The sequence below is a fragment of the Cupressus sempervirens genome, chromosome 9 (genome assembly GCF_028749045.1).
Source record: "Cupressus sempervirens isolate cs-2001-9-10 chromosome 9, ASM2874904v1, whole genome shotgun sequence".
Classification (NCBI taxonomy): Eukaryota; Viridiplantae; Streptophyta; class Pinopsida; order Cupressales; family Cupressaceae; genus Cupressus; species Cupressus sempervirens.
In genome coordinates, this window is record NC_143126.1 from 362,531,884 (window position 1) to 362,554,337 (window position 22,454).

Below are 22,454 nucleotides of genomic sequence, written 5' to 3' on the forward strand. Positions count from 1 at the left end.
GAGCACTATCTACATTCAAAAAGCTTGAGCTCTTTCTAAAAATTCAAAAAAAAAAGAAGAAGAAAAAATAGAAAAAATGAAAAAAATGAAAATGTGCCTTAGTGAAAACCACATCTTGTGGCACCTTGGTAGCAAAATTAAAGAGAAATAAATTTATCCTATGGTGAAAACTACTTCTTGTGGCACCTTAGATAAGTACCATGATGAAAACTTGGCAAACAGGCATCATGCGTAATTCTTCCACCATCCACCTATCCCCTCTTCTCTCTTTGATCTTGACAATGTTGAGCTATCTTTGCATATTGGTTATCTTATCCACAATATTTTCTATTGTGCTTTCTCATTCCCTCAGAGCCTCCATCTTGAGCTTTATTTTTATTGCTCTATCCCATCGCTATCCTATCTAGTTGACCCCTTGGTCTTGATCATAATAAATGAAACATGGTTCTCATAGGTCTCTTTACATGGCTACTCTTTTGGACTACATGCTTTCATGCTATCTTACTCATTAGCTTCCATCACTTATCTTATATGCCATCGCACTTGTTGGCTTCACCACTTATCCTACATGCTATCTTTCTCATTACTTCCATTGCTTATCCAAAACATGCTTCATATGACTATTTCACCTCTTTCCCTAGCTTGGGTACTCTTGAGGAGTCAATCCTTGAGGATCACTTTCACTTGCTTCATACTCCTTTTTCATCCATCTTTTCTTATCCACTAGCTTGTTGCTCCATCATATGCTATACCTTGCTAGACATTGGGAGAAAATGATGTGATCTTGCTTGAGAACTAGTAATCTCTAAAAACCTTCTACAAAATCCTAAAAATCAGAAAATGTTCTGAAAAAATGATCATCTTAGTGAAAACCTAGCAATAGGTGCTTTGATGTATCACAAAAAAAAATTAAAAATAGAAAAATACAAAAAAATTGAAAAAAGTCCTAAAAAAATCTGTCAAGTGGTGAAAACTTGGAAACAAGTGCTACTTGAAACCCTCGCACCTATGTCTATCAGTCTCAATCATCCACTTTGCTACACATTTCCTGGCTTGGAATTGTTTCTTGTCCTCATCTCAGGGGCATAGCTACTTAGCCTATTGAGGTATTCTTGTCCATTAGGGTTTCTTTGACAACTCACAAAATAGTGTTTCTCAACACTACACCCACCCACTTTGACATCAATTGTTTTTCAACACTTTTTAGATAGTTTACCTACGATCTCTGATGTCACAATATTTCTCACTATTAGAATCAAGTCCTGAAGAAATGGCCAAGTGACTTACACACACGCACTTTAAAACTTAAATGACTGAGCTATGCTAATCTTTATCTACTTTGTGTGTTGTCTATGATAATTTATTTGCCATGTGTTCCCTCCCTAATAGTCTTTCAAGGATGTCATTGACTAGAAGACTGGGGGCATGGGACATACTTTCTTGATTTCTGCTTGTGGGTATACTTTGTTTGTCTATAGTGTTGTAAGCATTTATGTTTGTCCTATCCAACATGTTGACTTACAAATGTATCATCCTTGATTGTTTTGCAAGACCACACTCGGGGGTTATCTTGGTGCTTCTGCCTTGATATAGGTTAATCTTGCTAAATTAAAATTAGGGAATCTAATCACGTATTTATCTTGACTTACATGTCTCTGATGCTTAGATTGGATTTCCACATACCTATCTAATATCGATCATATTCATATCCCCATAGTTATACTAGTGATGGTTGTATGATCTCATGATGTCCCTAATAAATTCCCAATGATGAAATGAAGAGTCTAAATGTTATGTGCTTCTTGCTGGTAAACCACTTTGCATATTAGCTTACATTTTAGGTTCATTTTCTAGCTTAATCTTGCATTCTTGCATATGGGGAGAGCTCTCTCTTCATCTTTTTGTGGACATATCAGCTAACTCCTTTAATATATTTCTTTATTTTCTTCTTGTTCATGTCTTTTCACCTTCTTAATATTTCACTTCATCTCTTTTCTATCTTATCATCACATTATATAAATTTTTGACCTCTTAAATAATTTTAATGTCCTAGATTCATTTTCGAGATTGAAATCCAAATTTGATTTCATCTTGATGGTCAAAATTGTCTTTTAAAATTCTACTTTCTTCTGAGCAGTTAGCTGACCTTTTGAGGTCTAATCTTTGAATTATCACTGGGCCATATTCATTTCTTCATGTCTTCATCATTTCTATGCTTCATATCTACTTCTAGTCACCTTTTCATATCTAAATCACCTTTCTACTCATTTCAACCTAATTTTTATGCTATATCCTTCAAGGTCAACTCTAATCAAACTAGGGCATTTTATCAATTTTTTTATAGTCATTCTTGGGTTCTAATCATCTATCTATCATCTTGAACATTGCTATATTCTCAATTTTCTCATATCTAGCTTGTTTCTATGTCCCCTTGCCTCATTTCGATTTCAATCTCGAGGGGGCAGAAATACTCTATTGCTGATTGTTACAGCTATCTATTTCTTAGGAGCATTTGTTTGACCTTATCACTTGCTCTCGATCTATTCACTTTGCTAGGTGTTAGAATTCTTTTTAGATCCTAACATCATCTTCCTAGTGTTTAGTACTATCGCTATCAGGCTGTGCATTTAGGACTTGCTATCTATTTCTACATTTCATTCTTTGGAATCAGACATCTATATCTACCATTGCCTACTTGGCTTCGATCTTCTTTGACATAATGTGCTCCCAGATCGATCATGCATTAGTCAAAGAGGGGCAAATGTAATCACCTAAAAATGGTCATCTAGACTATTAGCCCCCTTCTCAACATTTTGGCTAATTTAATTTAATCACTTACCTAGGCCAAATTGTTAATAATTAATTTATTTGATTATAACCTATAGTTTGACTATGCTATCCTAAGTTCATTATTTGATTAAAAGAACATGTCCCCTTTTAATTAAATAAAACACCCCATTCTTCTAACCCACTTAAAGTGCACACATAAAGTCCTTCTTCTATTTTAAAATTAAAAGAAAAGGCTTGTGAGGCTTTTGTCTTATGTGACAAGTCAACTTATATTCTATTGGTTGAATTGTGTGTGCACATGGATCACTCCTATTTTTGAATTCAACCGTTGATCATCCACCATCTTCATCTTGATCTCCAATGTCCATACATCTTTAAAAGGGAGAGAGCTTTCCCCCTCAAAGGATCCATCCTCATTTTGAATAGTGTTATGTTGCAGGTTTTCTAACAGGTTTCTTTGGAGCTTTGTGGAGAACTTCTATTTCTTGTCTACATTCTATCATACCGTAGCATTCTAGCTTAGATTCATGTTGCATGTTAGTTTAGCTTCTATTTTGCAATAATCTATCTCACATAGCTTAATATTTGGATTGTAACACTCTCATCCATGCTTAGAATAGCTGCACTTTTCATATTTATTCTATTTTAATCTTTAGTTGCATTGCATTCTTGAGGAACTCCTTGGGACATTTGCATTCTTGCATCTTGTCTTTGGAACTTCCCATTGCATGGTTTACTAGCAAGAAGAGTATCTCTAAGGCTCATCTGAGAGCCTTCTTATTCTTGAAATATACTCTCTTGCACTCGATGGATAGGGAGCTCTAAGCCGGCATCCAAGCATTTCAAACTCATGGAATCATTTGGATAGAAGGGTTTAGAGTGGGACACTTTCGAGTGTACATTACCCACTCTTCAAGTGAATCTTAGAATAGTACTTTGCTCCTCCTAGGTGATCCATCAAATCCTCTATCCTAGGAATTGGGAACCTATATCTAATGGTTATCTTGCTTATGGCTCTTGATTCCATACACAACCTCCATGTACCCTCCTTTTTAGGTGCCAGCAAAGCAGGGACTACACAAGGGCTAATACTTCTTCTTATGAACCCCTTTGCAAGCAATTCATCAACTTGTCTTGCTAATTCCTTATTGTGTTCTAGTGTCAACCTATAGGCAGGCTTGTTAGGCAATGTAGAACCTAGAATAAAGTAAATACAATGACTTACCTCTTTAAATGGTGGAAAGTTATCAGTAGCAGGGTCTGAAATAACTTTGTTATATCTATTCAAAAGCTGCCTCACTTCCTTCAATTCCACACTGCTTATTCCTGATCTACCTTCCTCCTTTTTATCTTCTTGATTTGGCCTTACTAAAATGGCAAAGCATGGTGTGTTCTTCACCTTGAGGGGCTTCAAAAAACTCCTTCTTCCCAACCATCATCACGCTAGATGCATGTTGAGTCTCCTTTCAATCTTCTAGCAATGGTGTCATTGTGTACTCCTTCCCATTTTTAGTGATGATGTAGACATTATTCCTCCCATAATGCTTGGAATTGACATCATACTACCATGGCCTACCTAACAACAAATGACAAGCATCCATCTCTGCAACATCACAAACAATTTTGTCCTTGTACTCTCCAATTTGAAATTCAACATTAACTTGTTCATTAACAACAACTTGTTGCTCCTTGCTTAACCATGAGACTTTGTAAGGGTTAGGATCAGGAGACCTCTTCAATCCAAGACTATTTACCATCTCTACTGATGCAATATTATCAGTTGAACTAGAATCAACAATTACCTTACACACTTTACCTTTCACCTTGCATAAAGTCTTGAACAAAGTCTTCCTTTGGGGTGGTTCCTGCTCTGCAACTATCTTCAATAGGGTTCTATTGAACATTAAAGATTCCCCTCTCTCTGGATCAGCATTCCCTCTTGCTCCTTGGTCACTTTGCGCATCCTCTTCTTGGGCCAAGTGGATCCTTCTATCTCCTTCTTGGTTATTGCCTCCCATCTTCTCAGGACATTTAGATGATCTATGCCCTATCTAGTTGTAGGTGAAACACCTTCTCATGAATACCCCTAGAGTTCTTCCTCCAAACCTTCCTCTCCCATTAGGTCTCTTTCCTCTAAATCCTCCTCTAGGATTTATGCCTTTGTCTTTCTTCTCTTGATTTCTTATCTCCCCTTGAGACTTATTGGATGAGCCTCTACCTCCAAATCTTCCTCTAGCTCTAGTGCTTCCCCCTCTTCCTCTACCTTGAGAATCACTCTTTCTCTTATTTTTATCTTCAACCTTGAAGGCCATCTAATAGCACTAATGTACTGATTTGGGGTTGAATAGTATATACTAATCCTTGATGGAGTACTTGAGCCCATTCAAGTACCTTGCTAGTTTTTGCTTCTCATTCTTAGGAATCTTGGCCCTTAGAGTGAGTTTATGAAACTCCTCTGTATAGGCCCCTATGTCCAAATAATTTTTTCTAAGGCTTTGAAACCTTTGGTGTATCATCACCTCATAGTCCTCAGGCACAAATTACCTTTTGATTTCTGACTTCATCCTCCTCCATGTTTCCAGGGGTTCCTTCCCTTCATCATTCCTTTCATTCTACAGGAAGTTCCACCAACTAAGGGTAGATCCTTTCATATTTGATTTTTCCACCTTGACTCTTTGGCTTTTAGGTGTATTATCACACTCAAAGAAGTTATCAAGTGCCTCAAGCCAATCCATACACTCCTCTAGATCTAAATCTCCACTGAACATAGGAAGTTCTAATCTTTGATCCTTCCTTCCCACTCTTTCCAAGGCTTTTAACATTGCTCTCTAATTTGTAGACATGGCTTATCTATCCTTCCAAGGATCTTCTTCCTCATTCATTTCTTCTTTTCCTTTAGAGTCTTCTAGGACTCCTCTTTCCACTTTGCCTTTCAATCTATCCAATTCCCTCTTCATGGTTTTATTCTCTTCTCTCACTGCCCTACTTTTTGCCATTTTCTCTTTGACCAAATTGGCCAATTCCACATTTGTAATCTTGAGAGGTATCTCCCTCTCTCTTTCCTCATTCTCTAACATATTTCCTCTCCTATCAGGCTCTTAGTGTCTCTGATACCAGTTTGATGTAGAGCATGCAGCAAAAGCACAAAATGCTCTTCCAACTCCAAATAGCACCTTAACTTTCTGTCAAGGTTACTGAAAATCCAAATAGGCTTTCAATATAGGTAGACTCTACCTTGCAAATGGACTCCACTCTAAAAGCCCAGCCCTCAAACCTAGGGTACTCAAACAACTTAGATCAATCCCAACTCTTAGGGATTCCCTATCACCAATAGGCCTAAAATGAAAAATTCTTCATAGATTGGGTTAGGACTCAACTTCTATGATAGAAATGGTTTCTATGGACCTAATTCAATAAGAAACTCCAACTTTGAAGTTCTTCTAATACTCAACAACTGATTTTCAATACAGTTACCAACATTCCTACTAGGGCTAATCCTAGTTTTCATGATCAAACTTCCAAACCTTATAAAGGACCACCCAATATTTTCACTCCTTTAGATACCCTTCAACTACTCCTAAGAGATTCCAAAATATCAATCTTAGACTCTTTTCTAGCACCAACTTATGCCCACTTTGTGTCACAGTCCTAATTGGCTAAAAGGCTCGGTTACAAAGAAAAACATGAGAAAATGGGTTCATAGACCTGGTTATACCCTTTGGATATCTTTTTCACACTCAATTCATCCTTCTACACCCTTCACATAGGTCAAATCAATCAATTTGGAAGCCTAATCCTTCTTTTTCCCTCAAAACTAGATTAGACATAAGATTGTGTTCAGTTTAGGGCTTGCTAGTTAAAATAGGTGTCCTACTCCTATAGCTCTAAATATTTAACATCTCAAAGCCCCCTCTCCTAAATTTCATTCCACAAAGTGGAATTGAAATCCAACAATGGATTTGCAAGTTAGGAGGCCATCTTGCTGAAACCCTCAGATTTAGGGTAAATTTGAGTAACCTTCACAAAAACTGCTATAACTTTTGTTCTATATAAGATAAAGACTTCAAACCAATTGCAATGGAATAACAACTCAATCCTCTATCCAACCATATGAAACTTGTACCACTAAAAATCCATACAAGCCATATAGAATTGAAATAATAGAGAAAAAGGTAGAAATTCTGAGTTTTAATCACTATATGTTGTTCACCCGTCCGTACAATAAATTTCTCCACTTGTGCAGACCTTAAATAAATGTATTCCAATGGTTAAAAATACTATTTGAAATTATTTCAGGATCATACAACTCCTTTTCAGTTTGGCAACCTATATTGCAAAAATTGTTGTTTAGCAACTTTTTGCATTTTGCAACTTTTCTTGCACTTTTTGCAATTTTTTGGCTTTTTGATAATTCTTAACTCAATTTCCCCCCAATGCTTTTAAAACATTTCAAATGACTACCTAAGTTCTTAAAACCTCCTAAGGACCTAAAAATCCCTTATTCCCACCTTATTAACCTAGATTGACCAAAAATGACCTTTGGTTCAAATGACATCTTGGCTTATAATGGCACTAAGGATTCATTTGACCTTACATGTGGTCATGACTTTGAAAGTCCTTCAAAATTACATTCCTCGACCTAGACCTATGCAACTTTTTCTTGGTGCCCTGCACCACATCTCCACCCCAATTTTACTTTCTATTTGGAAGTTTTTTGGGTCACCATATCTTGTGTGTTAAAGTTTTGTAAATACTTTCATGTTTTCAATTTCTTAGAATTCACATAGAGGATTAATTTCTAATCAAGGATAAAGTTTTATACGTTACTAATTCACCCCTCCCCTCTTAGTAACTTAGCTTGTTATAATATTTCCAACATACTCTACATCTACTATTTTTAGAGTATATAGTTTCCAAGGGGAACTGCATGTTCTTCCTTATCAAGTTCCTTTTAAGGTGAGAATTTATGAGTATCTATGGCAAATAAGAGGGCTTGAAGAAAGAGAGTTGGTGTGTAGATCTAGAGGGACAATTTTTCCAAATTTCACAATCATCCACAATTTTGTGCTCACTAAGGGAGGATAGAGACATCTAGGTAAGTTTCTTGATAAATATCAAATATCTTAGTCTCGTCCTCATTTCATTGACCCTAAAGGATTTTATGATATATTTAAAGATAGGACCAAAGCTAAATCTTATAATCATATTGTTTACTTTCCTGCAGATATTATAAGAAATGAGTTTTCTTTACAAGAATAGGAAGTGAAGAAGGATAAGTGGAAAGTATATAATAGGGTCCTATAGTTTATTAATGTTTCAAATAAAAAATATGATCCCCTTGTTGATATTAAATATTGGGAAAATAAGATTAATAAACTTACGAAAATTTTTGCTAGATTTATGCAAACCCTTAATGAGAAGAAAGGGATGCTAGTACAAGAATATCTAGACCAAGCCATAGAAATTGATAAAGGTTTGTCAAATAGGGTATAATAAGGCCCAGATAATATACTTTACAAAGGAAAGTAGGGTATGTTGTGGATAGGAATATTGATATACAACCTATTTCCTTATACAAAAGGCAATTTTTAGAAAGCCCACCCTTGATATTAGTAGTTAAAAGGAAAAATTTGGAACCAAGTTCTTTATCCAAATATGAGGAGTACTCCCCTTCACACACTCCCATCCTTACTAACAATGAAGATTCCTTAAGGGAACAGTTGAAGTAGATGGGATGTCAACATGATATTTTGATAACTGCATCTAAGGCAGAGGAGGGAGCACTTTAAGAGCCTCTAACACCACTCCTAGCCCTTACAGTAGATGACTACAAGGGAAAGGAAAATAACCCTATAGTGGAATAGGAAGCAATAATTGTTTTTGGATGATGAAAATTTTTAAGGTCTAGGGCCGTTATTCAATTTTTGTGGAGAAATAATATAGAACATTTTGAGGAAAAATTCAAGAACTTGAAAATAGAGTAACCTACTAGACAGGACCCTAAAATTGAAGAGGAAATAAAGGCTGATGTAATGCAATAATTCAATCAGATAACCCCTTCAAGAGGAAGGCAATTTATGAGGGATTTGGGAGTAATGCTACTGCCAAAGTGGTACATTTCTAATGCAATGATCTTTGATGCAATGAGCAAAGAGAAAGAAACAAAGTACAAAATTGAGGAGGAAATAAAAGAAGCCCATAAAGGGGTAAAATTCAATAATTATCACAAGGCCTTGGATATGTGGTCAAGACAGAAGAGATTCAATGCTAGAATTCAAAAGGTCTCATTTGATGAACATACTAGGAGCCTAATAGTATAAGAGGTAGCAGAAGTGGATAGTGAAAAGGTTGCCTCGATGAATAAAGAGATAACTAATTTGGGTAGAGGTAGTTGCAAAGACAAGAACAAATTTCTTAAACTTAGTGCAAAATTTGAAAAGGTACTTAAGGCTTATGATGAAAGGGGTTGAAGAATAAAATAAATGGAAAATATCATCTCAAATCTTCAAAAGCAACAAGGCAAAAGAAAAATAGGATAAGAACCTAGCCATCTTTTGATTGCTTCTTCCCCGACTCCTCCACCACCCACTAGACCCATAGTGGAGATTCTTGATACACCTCAACATCAAGAGGTACTACTGTAGAGGAAATAGATAAAGAAAAAACAAAAATCTAGGAACTAGAGGTAGTGTTGGGAATCCAACATGAGGATAGAATAAGAAACACAATTTTATTTATAATAGATAGAATTAATTGACCCCTGTTTCATCTAGAGTTGTCAAGATTGGTGGATATGTGGAAAGAGTTAAACAAAAATGAAGCCACCTTAAGAAAAATTTTGAATAAGTGGATCAATAGAGATGATATCATCATCGCTTTGTGTTTTTCTATCATTGATGTAATTGATGATTAAATAGAGAAAAAATTTGATCAAGCACTTGATCTACTCAATTTTGACCGCAAAAGAGGTATGTTGTAGAGAAGATTGAAAATTTGTTACTAAAAATATCGTAGTAAAAAAATTGATCTCTTTCCACATGCTTTAAAAGGATAAAGTTCTATAAAAGATAAGGAAGAATAGGGGAATGAGTTAAAGGGGGTAATAAGTATTAGAATGAATGATGTTGTCAACAAAGAAAACTACATTTGGTTTTCTAGAACCACTAAAGAGTTAGTTCAGGTACAATTATTCTTTGATTCTTTCCAGAAAGATTTTGTTGAAATAAAGAAGTTAGGAAAAGATTTCTTAGAAAAGGAGGGGGAGAGAGAGAGAGAGAGAGAGAGAGAGAGAGAGAATTTTAATTGGTTAGATGATACAATTTTCAACAATTGGATGGAAAATTACTCTTCAACTACACCATTGTTATAGGTGGCTTCTTAGGAAGAACTTGCAAAAAAGGCAACACTAATAGAGAAATTGCAATTGGTTGATGTAGCTACTCAAACTGATGATATGGTAGATGATTGTTGTGGTTTCACAATGCACACCTCATTTCTCCTAGAAACGGGGACCCCTAGTCCAAGGCCTAAGTCATTTTTGAACTCTTAATGACTCTAGGTCAAGCCTCAGTCTCTAACTAGGAAAGTCTAGAGTGTCATGTCTACAGAAAAAAATGGAATTTTTAAGTGATGAATTGAGCACTAGCAAACATGCACACCTTGTCTAGGTGCGTAGATGCACTCAGTGTACAAGTGTACACGTAATCTCCCTCTAGAGATGCACACCTATGTAGATGCACACCTCTAGAGGGTGTGCACCCTAGGGCTAGACTCTATATAAACATTGGACCCCCCTTGTCCACTCCATTCTTCTCTGTAGTCTCCTATTCATTGCACCCTCACACCATTGCTAATGTGCTCCCTCTACAAACTAGCAACCAAGAGAAATAGGGTTAGACACCAAAGGTGTGCACATGCACACCTCCTTAATGTGTGCATATGCACAACTTTGATCACTTAAAAAGACAAACCTAACTAAACAAACATCTAAGTCATGAAAGGTGTGCATGTGCGCACCTTTTTTAACCTAAAAAGTAATGACACCAAAGGCTAAAAGGTGTACATGTGCACACCATTTTAAGGTCTTCACATATGCACCTTTGGTTGTGCTTTCAAAAACCTTAAGGCATATATTTGGGTGTGCACAAGTGCACCCCATCAAGGTGTGCATGCGCACACCCTTTGTGCAAAACAAAACATCAAAAAACTTAAGTATTCTCCCCATTGCATTTGCGACTGTGCATCTTGCTAGTTGCACACATGTGTAGGTGTGCAACTACACCAAAATGGTCATATAGGGACCATTTTATGCACCTAGAACACCTATAAGGGTATGCTAGGTGTGTTTTTTTGCATATCAAGGATATAGGAGGAAATTAACTAGTTTTTCACTATTTTGGGGCAATTTTCCTAGGTTATTGTCTATTAGGGTTTGTGTTTAGGTTCAATTGTAGTTTTTTGGACTAATGTCTCCTCTATTGTGTAGATAAAATGGTTTCTTCATCATCCTCAATGGCTAAAAAGATTTCTCCCAAACCTATAGTTTTCAAATACCAAGGTACACCAAGAAAATCCTACTTTCAAGATGGACATTCTAAAATCAGAGGCACTGAGCTTGGACACATTAACTAGAATGCCTTCCTTACCATTTTTAATAATCTAAGAGAAAGATCCACCATGGTGTTAGCACTCATCTAATTAGGGTTATTTAACACAATGTCACATCCTACTTCTATACAATCTTCAAAACTCATCATGGCTCTCACCGAAAACTATGACACTAAAGAAAAGGTTGTCAAGAGTGTCATAGGTGAGATAATCTTGGACCTTCAACCTTGAAAAATCCAAAAGGTATTCCACCTTCCTAAGGCTAATCAATACTTGTAGATATCCTATGACAAAGTAGAAAGATGGTATTGGGAGAATGAGAAGAAAGATATAGAGTTAATCTAACCATCATTTTTTATTGATAGAACACCAGTGGGATGAAGAGTTGGAAGGTAGATATGACCTAGGGATACATGAAGGATGACATGGGTTACACCATCATGCTTTTAAGAAAATTCATGGGGCTACCAATAGCTAGACATATTCATATTTGGATGGTCCATTTCATAGAAACTATTAGATAGCCAAGATACCAATTGATTGGGCCACAATGTTGAGTGATAATTTGGATGAAAAATTGGTAGTTGTTAAGGATGACCCCAAATTCTACATTACATCATATTTGGTGTATTTATTGGTGGCCAAAACAAGTAAATACCCAAGACTTTACAAAAGAGGTAGCATGCAAGATGCTAATGCATGGCCCTATGTGGTATATCCTCAACTAGTGAAGAAGAAACTCTTAGAGAAGAGTGTAGAGTACAAGATAGTGAATGATAGTTTTATATTCATAATTATCTAATTCATCAAGGGTGATTATGCCAAAAGGATGTTAGTGGAGATAGTAGTCAGGATTATAGAGATTGATGCCTACTACATGTAGTTTAAAACATTCACTTACCTAAAGGTAGTTGGTACCATGGTCAACCCAAAGAAGATCCCAAGATATCCATTAGATAGGCTCATTTTTTTGGAGATCACCAAGAAACTCACATCTATATATGATAGAGTGAGGAAACAACACAAAAATACATGGGTGTGGCCAATCACCATTGGTGTTTTCAAGGTCAAACAAAAGCAAGATATCTGACCTTTGATTCAAAATGGGATCAATGTCCTTTAGAAGAGTACAACTCCCCTTGCCTTACTTCAACAACATAGGGATGGTCATGCATCTAGTAAGGAAGTAGTTTGTACATGAAGATGCACTAGAGGATCATTGGATGAATGCCATAGATGAGTATGATGTCTTAATTAGGGACTAGTGTAGGATGACTCTATATTTAGTAGAGAAATTGCTTAAAATGAAGATCTCACTCAAGGCTATCAAGAAAGATACTAAGATATCCTCAACCCATTGTATAACAAGCACAAAATCTATGATAGGCCAATCATGAATGTAGAGACTGGGAGGGATGAGAACGTGGACATCAATAATAGAGTCTACCATATAGTCAACTTAATGAAGGAATGGATCAAGAAACCTTAAGAACTTGATCAAGTTCCTTTGGTTGTTCCTCTACAAGCCATAGCATGGACTACCAAAGGTAAAGGTGTAAAAGTTACACTACCAACTTTCCTAGCTTGGTCCCTAGTAAGATCAAAAATGGTTCATCAATATGAGTAGGAAGTTGAGTATTTTGAAGAAGATAGAGGAGTGAAGAGGAAAAGAGGGGAAAAGGGTAAGAAAAAAACAACTCATGCCTAGCAACCTCAATAGTAACAGGAAGATCTTGAACATGCAGAGCCTCAAGAAGAGTCAGCAACTCAAGTCTAAGAGATTGAGCAAGTGCCTCCACCAGGATAGGAACAGGAAAGGGAATAAGAAGAGGAAGAATAGAGGGTGCCACCTATAGGTACAAAGGAAGAATCCTCCTCCTTAGCTCCTAAATAGGCTAGGTTAGAGCCTACTATGTTGGGGACACATAGGAGAAGATTTAAGAAAAAGAATACTCCTCTGCCATAGGTGCCCAAAACCATTCCCAAAGCTGAAGTAGAAAAAGAAGAAGGGGAAAAAATTGAATATGTCCCCTTGAGTCAGCGGACTCACCTAGCTAAGGCCATAGAAGAGGAAAGAAGAAGAGGCTCCACTAAAACACCACCATCTATTCCAAAAGAACTTATTACCACCTCAGAGCATGAGCATCGATAGTGGATCATAGACATGGAGGGTCAAGGGATCGATGTCTTTAACCTCTCTAATTTTTATTTTATGTTGGTAGGCACCAAGATGGTGGGGGAGAAGATATAGGATACTCCTACAAGTCAATCCCTAGGAGAGCACTGCAACCAATTACCACCTCTACCATAAGCTTTGGGCCTGCCACCACTACCATTTTTAGGATGTCATTCCTAGATAAAGGTTTAGCAATGCCACTTCCTCTCGTTGCATACTTGAAAGAACAAGCAATGCAGAAAGAAGAGCCCCATCAATTGTAAGTTGATGAAGTATCAGAGGAGGTCCAAATACATGAAGAGCCTCAAGATACTCCTTATGATACCAAGGCAAGGACCCTAGCCCAAGCAGATATAGAGACTCAAACTAGTGATCTTCCTCCATGAGAAAAGACTCTAGAGAGGACTAATAAGGGAAAGGGACCTATAGTACAAACCCCCTCTTTAGTCAAAATATGTCTCCAATGGGCAATACACTGGCCTAGCTGAAGAGGGAGGTCATGGTTTGACAAAAGAGGTAGCTCAATTTAATTACTGATGTGGGAATGGAAGAGCTAGTAAAAGGTATCAAGAATCCTGAGCCACCTATGGCTGATGCATAACCACTAGCCTTTATTATGAAGAACCAAGATCAGGACTTGCATGCACATATAGTTGTCCCTCCTCCACATGTTGACACCGAGGATTTGACTCTTGAAGATTACCAAATCAAGGAGGTCCTATTAGGAAGGACCATGATAGATACTACCAAAGTAATGATCACTATAGGCATAAAAGAGGTGTTCAAACACATGGACCAAGTTGAGTCTGAGTTGCTATTACTTCATAAACAAAATGAGCTTCTAAAAGGCTATCTGCATGGAGTAGTGAGCCCGATATACCTAGATTATCCATAGATAAATCTCTTGTTGTAGCACTAGAGAGGAAGAAAAGGGTAATGTACAAATGGATTCATTTTTAGGAGCATGTTAGCAATGGCATGACAATTTTGAGGAGAAAGGTGTATAAATAATACGAGGGAATTTAAACCTATTGCACCATATTTAATCAAGCGTAAATAAATTGGTATCCATAGTGAACCAAGATTTTGGATTAATGGATGAGGTACATATCTGGAAAAAAGACCTTTAAGCTTTGACATCAATAAAATGTCAAAGGTATCATATGTTAATGGAAGTTTATACTATAGAGGAGTTGGACAAGCTCAATGACTAGATAGAGAAAATATCTGTCAAGAATAAAGTTATGTAGGAACTATATGAGGATATATAGATGTTGAGGGATTAGACTCAAGAATATATTTTGGAAGCAAAGAGTTATTACAATGTTGTTAGCCTTGACATTATTGAAGATGATTCAAAAACCAAGCTCAATTTAGTGCAATTAGTAGCTCAACAATTCCAAGGAACTTTTGAGGATGCTTCGTCAGATGAAGATATCAAGAAAGGATTTAAGACTGAAGAGGTACTGTTGGAACTGGACACCAAACTTAAGGATTTTTTGAAAACTCAAATTGAATTTGACAACTACTGATAGGTTGTCAGAGATAAATATGGAGCTTTGAATTTTCTAGAAGCTACCCAAGTGATAGAGATAATCAAGAAATCTAAGAGAAAACATCTCGACATCATTTTGGTATAAAGGGGAAGAAAATCCAGATGCTTGAAATTCAATTTTGACACTTGGGAAAAAATTTCATTTTTGGAACCTAACATCAATGTGTGTAAGGTGTGCAGGTGCACTTTTCATAGAGGTGTGTCAGTAATTTTAAAGAAGCAATAGTGCAATGACAGTTAATTACCAATTCCTAATTTAGAGAAATTCATGCACTAGAAACACATTTTGATAGTAGTTCAACTCCTACAAATGCCAAGAGAAGGTCAAGCTTCCATTTTTAGAGCTTCCAATGACTCTCAGATCTTATCGCATCTTCCTTCTTCTTATCTCCTTCTTTATTGTTTTAAGTCATGTAAAGGCTCATACACCCATTAATTGATATAAACAAGGGTAGAGACCTACTCATCACCATTTAGAGAGTCAATTTATATATAATGAGATTTATTTTATTAGTTTTTATCACATTTTTGCATGATAAGATCTCTCACTCATAGATTTCTTATAAATATAGGGATGTAATATGTACTCCAAGCTATTATTTTGATGCAATAATAGATGTTATTAGTACTCTCATTTTGAGTGCAGTTATTCTTACCAGAGTGTATTATTTTTTTGAATGTATGTTCATAAATAATAATTGAGCCAATGGTTTTATTGTGTTGTTATGATTGTGTGACCTTTTAGTTATGGTGTTTGCCTTATGTTAACACATTTTGCTATCATAACAAATTGGAGAAAAGATCAACTATTGCTCCTACATAAATTCTTGTCTAGCATGAGCGCACTCTCTATGGCCTTGCAATTTGATGAGAAGTGAAACATCTTTCAATTATTATTGAACTCCCATCTATGATTGCATCAGTGGAATTGAGGAAGCATTGCTCCTATTTTCATTAGTTTCCTATCTGATCTTTTCAACAATTTAACTTGCAGATATGTTGTTACCATGGTTTATGTCCATTATGAATTTCCCTTTCAAGTTATTTGCTTAAATATATTATCACCCTATCTTTTTTATTTTCCTTTCTAAAATATGGTTAAAATAGGAATTCATATAGTTGCATCAATATATTGTAGTCGTCATAAAAAAATAAAATACCAAAAAACATATCTTTTTGTCATTGCTTTTTTTTGAAATAGCAAGCAGATCAAACATCTTATCTAAAATTGGTTCGAACCAAAAAAGGCCTCCTCATGAACATACACATTTATCTTCAATTGAGAAAATTTTAGTAGGTTGCAAGATCGTCCAAAACCTTGGAGTTGATCCTAGATTAGCTTTTCAAGAGAGTAATTTGAAAGTATTAATGTCATTAAAGCATCATAGAAAATGATAGCTCAACAATAATCAACAACTTGCAACAAACATGCAAATGTCAAAGCCAAACACATTAGAAGAGGGGAAAGTGATCTAACAACTTGATGAGCAACAAATGAATAAAATCAATCATCAAGTGTAGTGGAAGAATTGGAAACTACCAAAATAGAATTGGCCCCACCATAAAGAAACCAATAAAAGGACCATTCTATTATCAAGAAAAAGACCACAACTTTTGTTTCTTCTCATGCATTTTTTTATTGTGACAGTTTTGTCTTTTCATAATATTTTGTCTTAAGGACAGCTATCATTTTCCCTCTAGACCTAAAGCTTGCTACAACTCACATGATATAAGTGAGTTCCCAAGGCTAGAGGATGGTTTGAATTTCCTTTGCTACATGAGTCTTTGTAAATTTTGAGTTGATCCATGCATACTATAAATCTATTCCAAAATTGAATATGAAAATGAATAGTTTTTGGTCTATTATTTTTACTATCTGATAGGGATATTGATCTAGTTTTAAACAATCTTAGAGATATTAATACAATTACAAAAAGTTGACTGTTCGTCCCAGATCTTGTTTCTTTTCTTATTTCTATTTTTCTCTAAAATTTAATAGCAAAAATTATGAAGTTTTAGTTGTAATTCATTTTGAATTATAATTCAATTTGATTTTATTGATAATCTAATGGATTATGTAAATGCTTGATATAAATTGAAAGAGCACTATAGTTTTTAGTAAAGATATGATAAGTATGAGATCTAAAAATAAATATTGATAATATTTGCACAAAGTGTAAGGATAAGATCTAGAAGTAGGTGTATAGTCCCTATGATTTATAGCCCAATGGATAAGGTATTCTCCATTATCATAAGTTGATCTAGTTGAGATGTCTTACATAATGTAGAAAATATATATCAATTAGTCTTTTACTATTTTATTGTTAAAGATTAAGTGTCAGCCTATGCTTGATTCATGAAGTCTAGGGTTTGATAAAGTGTCTCTTGTCATTCCTTTGTTATTCTAAAGTTAGAAGAGTAAAGGCACAATAATCTATTATTTTTGGAAGTCTTATTGAGAATTTGAATACTAAATGCATGAGAAGGAATTCCTAGGTAAACCCACCTAAATCTTGCAAAATTCAAGGAGAAGAAGCCCACGAGGTCTTGTTAGTTGGTCCTTTTATGTTGCTTCTCAGAATATGCATAATGGTTTTTAGCTAATTCCTAAGTTTTCTAATATTGTGAAAGATAGTTGAAATAATTGTTATATCAAGCACCAACAGAACCTATATTGAGATATAGTTTATTCAAGACTAGATATGAGGTCAGTGGGAAATATTACAATGTAATCATTGACAATGGAAGTTCAGATAATTTGGCATTAGAGGAACTAGTTAAAAAATTGTAACTACAATTTGGGGTCATTTCCAAGGTCATTAACTCTCCCAATCAAGGCATAAAATTCTATAGGGATAAGAAAATATCCTTAAAAGTAGTGAAAGACTTTGTAAAGGATGTGAAGGAGATGAAGGAACTAGTAAAGACTGGTGCCTACTATGAGCCTACATCTATTAAGAAACTATGGAGGTTTGTCTTAAGGGCAATTATATCCTACATAATGCTTGATACAAGGTTTGATAGGATTCAAACCCACCATTTCATTATCCTAAACCATTTTTAGGTATGGAACAAAAATTTCCATTGCCTTCTACCTATTTTTCTCTACAAATAAGAGTATTATGGATTTTAACTAGAAAGCATATGCTAATCCTACCTTCCATGAGGGTTTATTATTACTCATATATGAGCATTTTAAAGCTCAAACTCATAGAAGCTCTATTGCCCAGAAGGTAGTTTCTTCTTAGGAGGTAGAAAGCTCTTACCTCCCTTTAGATATGGAAGATAGTGTCACTCTGCACTCAGATGAAGAAGAGGAGGTGGCTAAAATCATGAAGGATATAGGTAGGAAGAAGAAAAAGAAGCTAGGAAAAGGAACAGAGGAAGGATAAAGTAGAAGGAAAACTTGTAGGAGGATTACAATGATGAGGAAGAGGGGATGGACATGGATAAGGAGGGAATTGTGAAAGAGGAGGGCACCAATAAGGCTCAGGTAAGCAAGAAGGATGATAGCTCAGTCAAAAGGAAAAGGGGTGGTGAAAAGGATGTTAGGAAGGCACTTGGTAAGGATAAGGAGAGCAATATTGAAGCTCTGGAAGAGCAAAAAGAGGAAGAGGGTTTGGCTAAAACCATTATTACTCCTAATGCAAAGGGAAAGAAAATTGCATGGAGGAATTTTCATGCCAGCACTGCAAAAATGGGTCTAGTTAGAGAGCATATACACTTGGAGGTTTTGGAGGGAAGGGATGAAAAACTTTAGTTAGAGGAGCTCATTGACCCAGCTTTGGTGATTCTTAGCAACAACACAAGGGAAATGGAGATGAACCTCTTAAACAATGCCCATAATAGTTTGATGAATAATTTTCAATCCATGAAATGGATCTTCCATAAAATTGAAAATATTAAGTTCAAGATGCAGGGGTAGGAAAGGGAAGAAGGGGGGATGGGAATGTTAGATTTAGAAAGCTGGATGCAAGGGTTTCTAAGATTGAAAAAAGAGTGGAAAGGATGGAGATCTCTCTCCATAGCTTGGCTAACTAGAGCCTCAACATAATAAAAGGTCTTAATGATAATATCATTTAGCTACACTTTATGATGGAGGAAAGTAAATAGGGGAAGGAGGAAAAGGACAAAGAGGAAATTAGGGTAGCTGATGAGGATGATTCTATAAAGGGTGAGAGCCCAAGAAAAAAGAGAGTGGAAAAGAGGAAAAGTGAAGAGGAGGTTTCTCTAGATGATAGCCAATCAAAGACCAATGAGGCTGAGGTCATGGGAGAGCTGGAGTTCAAGAAAGTAGAGCTAGGCAAAGAAATGGTGCCCTGATCATTGCTATTGGTTTTTTGTTTGTTCCCTGGCTTTTGGCCATATGTTTTTTGTTTACATTTAATGGTCAAGTATGGCCTATTGTTCTTTCTATTTCTTGGTTGCTATACCTAAGATTTTAGTAGTATTTTGTAGTTAACTAATGGGTTTCAGGAACCCCTACAAAACACTAGTTTTACTTAATCAAAGACAAATTGTAACTATAGAGATTGAGACATCGTAAGCCTTATCATGTTTCATGGATCCATAAGGAGCATAAGTTACTAGTAAGTGAAAAATGACTTATTAAATTCAAGATTGGAAATTATTATGGAAGATTTTTGTGTGATATTATACCTATGGATTATTGTCATATTTTTTTAGCTAGACCTTGGCAATATGATAGAAAAAATTTGCATTATGGCAGATTAAATTAGTATACTATTTGGGTTGATGGGAAGAAGCAAGTATTGTTGACTTTGATAGAGAAATCTAATGAGAATAATTGCACCATGGTAAGAGTATGTCTAGTAGAAGGATATCAAATTTATAAGGATGTGAAGGAGTAGAATTTTTGTTTTTCTTTGTTTCCTAATAAGACTCAAAAACAATATGAACTTGAGCACCCACCCGATATTGAATCTTTATTGGCTGAATTTCAATATATTGTTTATGATAATGGACTTGATGATTTGTCTCCTATTAAAAGTATTAGTCATTGTATAGATTTAATACTTGGAGCTATTTTTCTCACTCACTAACCTTTCCATAATAGAATTAAAAGAATTAAAAAGGGGATTAAACTTATGTTTCATCTATAAAACAAAAAAAGACGAAGAAGCAGTGACACTTTTAGATGTAACAATTACTAGTTCATCTATTATATTCACTGCTTTATTTATCTTGACATAGTTAGGTTTTTTAATTTATTGTTTCTATATGTGACATAATTCTTATCAATAGCATAGGAGTCACTATATTATTTCTCTCAAAATGACTCACTTGTGATTGATAATTCTGAAGCATTGCACATAGTTGTGAAAAAGAGTTAAATTCAATAAGCATAATCTTATCTCTAATGTCTTTTTGTAAATTAACAATAAACACATTCTTAATATCAATAATAGGCATGTGATAAGAAATTTGAGCATGAAAATACTTAAATATGCCAATAAAATTAATCACTTTTTCCTTAGGATTTTGTTTACATGTATCAAATAAGTCAAGGACACTTCAGGACCAATGTTGTTTTGAAATTGTTGGATAAAAGTATTAGAAAGTTTTTATGAAACGTAACAATAGAATAAGGTGACAAGGAGAAATCTCGTTGAAAGATATTTTCATGGAAAGTACAGACAAATAACTTGACTCAAGTTCTATGGTCATGGGAATAATCACTACATAGGACTTGAAAATTCATAAGATGAGTCATGGAGTCATCCTTACCATTATAAGTATCAAGGCAAGGCATATCATTTGGTTGAGTTGAAATGGCATTAATGTATAAGGGAAAAGGATTACACATGTCACATATAGGAATATTGAACCTGGACTGAGATAAAGAACTAAGTTGTTTTTTCAATGAAAAAATAGTTTGAGCAAGACTTGTGATGGTAGATTCATTGGAAGAAATGGTGGGCATTAACACATTGGAGATGCCAAGAAGATTATATGAATTGGAAAGAATAGAAGGTTTTATGGGTGGAACACTCAAAACCATAGTAGTACAAGGATAAGGACAAGTATAAGGAACACTATTATATAAAGGTTGTGAGGTAGGAAATGAAGTAGACCAAACACCCATGGGAGGAGAATGAATAGGAAGACTCACACTAGGAGGGTTGGATGGTTGATTAGATGTACTCACAATAGGTGAAACAAAGTGAGAAATACTAGATATAGGAATCAAAATAGGTAAGGAAGGCTCAACACTAGTAACAGGTGGAACCATACCTATTGTTGAAAATGTAATGCAAACTAGGTGACTAAGGGGGGATGAATTAGGAACCACTTAAACTTCTTCTTCTTAGAATACTTTGTTAAGTTATCTAATCTACTTGCATGCAAGAAACATAAATTAGTAAAGTAACAACACCATAACACAATATTTGGTAACTCGAAAACCCTCTAAGTAGAAGGTAAAATTGGGATAGAGATGAAACCCACAATATTTCACTACTGCAATAATAAAATTGGCCTATTAAGACTATAAATGATCACTTATAGTGGTCTTACTTGGTTAAGAGTAATAAGGACTATTAGGTCCACCTTGCGAAAGGATTTGTATAATACATTTAAGTATGTACTCTATTAGGAGTTTCTATAAAGGACTGCTAGGTCCACCCTATTAAAGGATTTGGGACCGATGCACCTATTAGGATGAATCACTAGTTTGATCTCTAGAATACAACTTTGATTGTTGATAAAGATCCTTTGGAGTAAACTGATCACCTATTGTGATAGATGAGTTTCTTCCTTTCCTTATGTTTCTTGTAGCCTTCTAAACAATCTCCTCTTCAATATTCACTTCCATACAATCTTCTACAACTCATTACATTCTTTTGGATTAAAATAATACCTTATACTTACATACATCCAAATAATTCCATCATAGGTTGGCTACAACATAAATAGTTCCAAAAACAATTACCAAGTTGACTCAATTTTGTATCTCGGATCCAATGGCTTACTCAAGCAATATTGAGGACACTCAGGCACCACTATCACCTTGGCTAACTTAGCATTTGGTTGATACTAGATGCTCAGTTCATACTGATCACTTAATAGACACTTTTGCCCCAATTCACACTATTCTACTAGCTTGATTATCTTCTTGGAATAAAACTATTATACCAGCTTGGTTCACACTGGAAATTGATAGACCCTGTCAACTCGGTTGACACTATAAATCAGTGTGAACTATCAACTGGTTGACACTACAACTTGATTGACATTGCTTACTTCTTGTAAGGTTAACATTGTTTGCTTGGTTCCTTTATGATCTCAATTAACACTATAACTTGG